The sequence below is a fragment of the Triticum urartu genome, chromosome 2A (genome assembly GCF_056163025.1).
Source record: "Triticum urartu cultivar PI428250 chromosome 2A, HENAU_Tu73, whole genome shotgun sequence".
NCBI lineage: Eukaryota > Viridiplantae > Streptophyta > Magnoliopsida > Poales > Poaceae > Triticum > Triticum urartu.
In genome coordinates this window covers 756446999-756449899 of record NC_141874.1, presented here as the reverse complement: position 1 = coordinate 756449899, position 2901 = coordinate 756446999, and positions in this window count along the sequence as shown.

Genomic DNA, 2901 nt, shown 5'->3' with positions numbered 1-2901 from the left:
CGTTCAACGCTTGCTTTGTCTCAGCCCAACCCGCCGCTTCAGTCTCGAACTCGGCCTTCAGGGCATCCTCGCTATCATGCGCCTTCTTCAGGGCCGCCTTATGGCTCTCCTCCTGGTCGGCCAACTTCTTGCTAGGCGGTCACGCTCCAGGACCAAGGTGTTGTATTCGGCTTCCTTGGTGCGGAGGGCGGCCTGTGCCCCGCTGAGTTGCCCCCTCAAGTCGGCATTGGCTCCTGCAAGCATGAAGAAAAAGGAAAATCAATAAGGAAGAAGTCGTCAAGGAAGATCCGACCCGACTGCTCAGCAGTCGGCCCGAATCTCAGGGACTACACCCAGTGGGTGCGCTGACGCGCCCCCACAGGAGATAAACGAAACAAAGCACGCACTCCGGCTGCTGGTCAGGTCTTCGGTTCTCCGGCCCAGCTCCTGAGCCTGGGAGTTGAAGGCAGCAGCGCGAAGGTTATGATACTCCTGGAAGATCAGACAGGAGGCGAGAATAAGATAGTTGTCAGGACCTAGTAAGTTCCAAGCCGCCTGCGCAGCAGCCGACTCGGAACTCGGGGACTACACCCAGTGGGTGCGCTGACGCGCCCCCACGGAAGAAATCAAAAGAGCAAAACAACCAACGTCAGAAGACTCACCCGGATGACGGCCCGCGTCGCGAGGAACCCTTGGGTGTATCGCTGCAGCGAGGCGTCTTGGGCTTGAAGCCGGTTCCGGACCTCCTGGGCCGCCGCGTTCAGCTCGCCCGTCCCCCCGCTGGGAGTCCACTCGGACGTGCTGGCGCTGGCCGCCTCCAGGGCCTCCGTCGTCTGGCTGGCGCCCGCAGCTCGATGCGGCTCTGGCGCGGAGGTGCCTCCCCCTGCGCACCGGCGCAACGTCGGCTGCACCTCGAGGCCGGCTCCTGCCTCTGGCTCGCCCCCGGCCGGCTGCTCTGGCGCCGCGGCTGATTGGCCGCTTTGGCCCGCTCCAGTCGGCGCCGTCTGCGGCGCCCCCTCCACGGAGACCACGTGGTCCTCCCTCCTCTCCATCACCAGCGGGTCTTGGTCAACCTCCTCCGACGGGGGCACGGGGATGTCAGGGGCCACGACGCGGAGGGGAACGACGAGCAGCGGAGGCTGGTTGCGCGAGACCTCCGCCTCCGTCTCCGCGGCCGCCGCCTCCGCCCGGGCCTTGGCCGCCGCATCGGCCTGCTCCTTCGCCGCTTGGGCGGTCCTTCGCTCCGCCGCGTCCCGCTCCTCTCGCGCCTCCCGTGCGTTTCGCTCCGTGGCCTCCCTAAGGTCGCCACGGGGATCCACGCGACGGGAGCCTGAGGACCCTCCAGTCGGCCCGATTACGGAGCCGCTAGGACCTCGCTCAAGGGAAAGCGGTGCCCTGTCCGACAAGCAAAGAAAGGTTTAGAAGGGCTTCAATCGAAAAGGACAACAAAATATATATATGATATACAAGACGTTCGATGACTTACGCCGAGATCGCCTGCGGTTGTTTCACCGCCTTGCGGAAGCGGGCCGCCTTCACGGCCGCCTCATCCCGCTTGGTCGCCGCCGTGGAAGCCTTGGATTTCTTCGGCCGGCTCCCGAAGAAGGTCGACGCGGCCCGGCGCTTCTACGCGCCGCCACGGGCAGCCGGCACGGCAGACGAGCCCGCGCCTTGATGATCAGGTGCCGGCTGGCGGTGCGGGGCGGCTTCGACCTCGTCATCGTCCGGCCAGTCCTCGAAGCCGGCTCCGGGCCCCGCGCCTCCCGCCTCGTCGCCTTCCCCCATGATGGCGTCTTCCATGGTGGCTGCTCCCAGGTCCGGATCGTCGGCGTCGTCCACCATGCGGTCGGGGAGGAGCTGGCGCTCTACCCCTGCGGCCCCGGCCGTCGGCGGAAGAAGAGGGTTCTGCTAAGGGCAAACCAACTGATCAAAGGTCGGCTATCATGAGGCCGGCTACAAAAGGAAGAAAAAAAAGAAAAACTTACGGCAGGCGGAGGGTTGGCGCGGGAATACGGCCCCTTGCCGTATCGCCAATCCTCGGTAAGCTTGCAGTTGGAGATGTAGTTCACCATGTAAGACACCTCTGCATGAGGCATCTCCCTGGTGCTCAGCCGGCACGGGTCGAAGCGGCCGCTCATCTGGCAAATCATTTGAGGCCGGCCTTGGAGCGGAAGTACTCGGTGCTCCACGAAGGCGGCCACCAAGTCGGCTCCGGTCAGGCCCTCCGACTGGATCATCACCCGAAGCCGAGAGATGGCTGCGTTCCCGGCCTGAGGCAGCGACCTGGCCCGGTAGCTCCATGAAGGTTGCGTCCCAGCCGGCGGGCCGGCTACGTAAGCCGGCAGGTTGACGTAGTCGCCTTGCTGGGCGACGTTCTTCATGTAAAAGTAGGACTTCTGCCAGAGCTTCACCGACTGGATCAGCGGGATGGACGGGAACGGATTGTTCTCGCCCGCCCGCCTCATGGCAATGAAGGCTCCGCAGGGGGCGGGCACGCCCGCGACGACGGTGTCGAGCTTGCTCTGGAAGAATTCCCCCCAGAGCTTGAGAGTGGGGAGAACCCCAAGAAAGCCCTCGCACAGGGTGACGAAAGCCGACAGCAGCATCACCGCGTTGGGCGTGAGGTGATGCGGCTGGAGGTGATAGAATTCAAGGAAAGCTCGAAGGAATCCGCTCGCCGGGAGGCCTAAGCCGCGCAGGCAGTGCGAGCGGAAGATCACCCGCTCGCCCTCCTCCGGCGCCGGCGAGATCTCCTTCTCCGGCGCCCGACGAACCCGCACGAAGTTCTCGCCCGGCAGGTGCCGCGTCCGGCGGAGGAACTCGACATGGTCCTCGTGGACGTTGGAGCCATCCCACGAGCTCGACAGCGCCATGGGAGCGATGCGGCGGGGAGCAAGACGAAGCGACGACGGAACGGCGCGG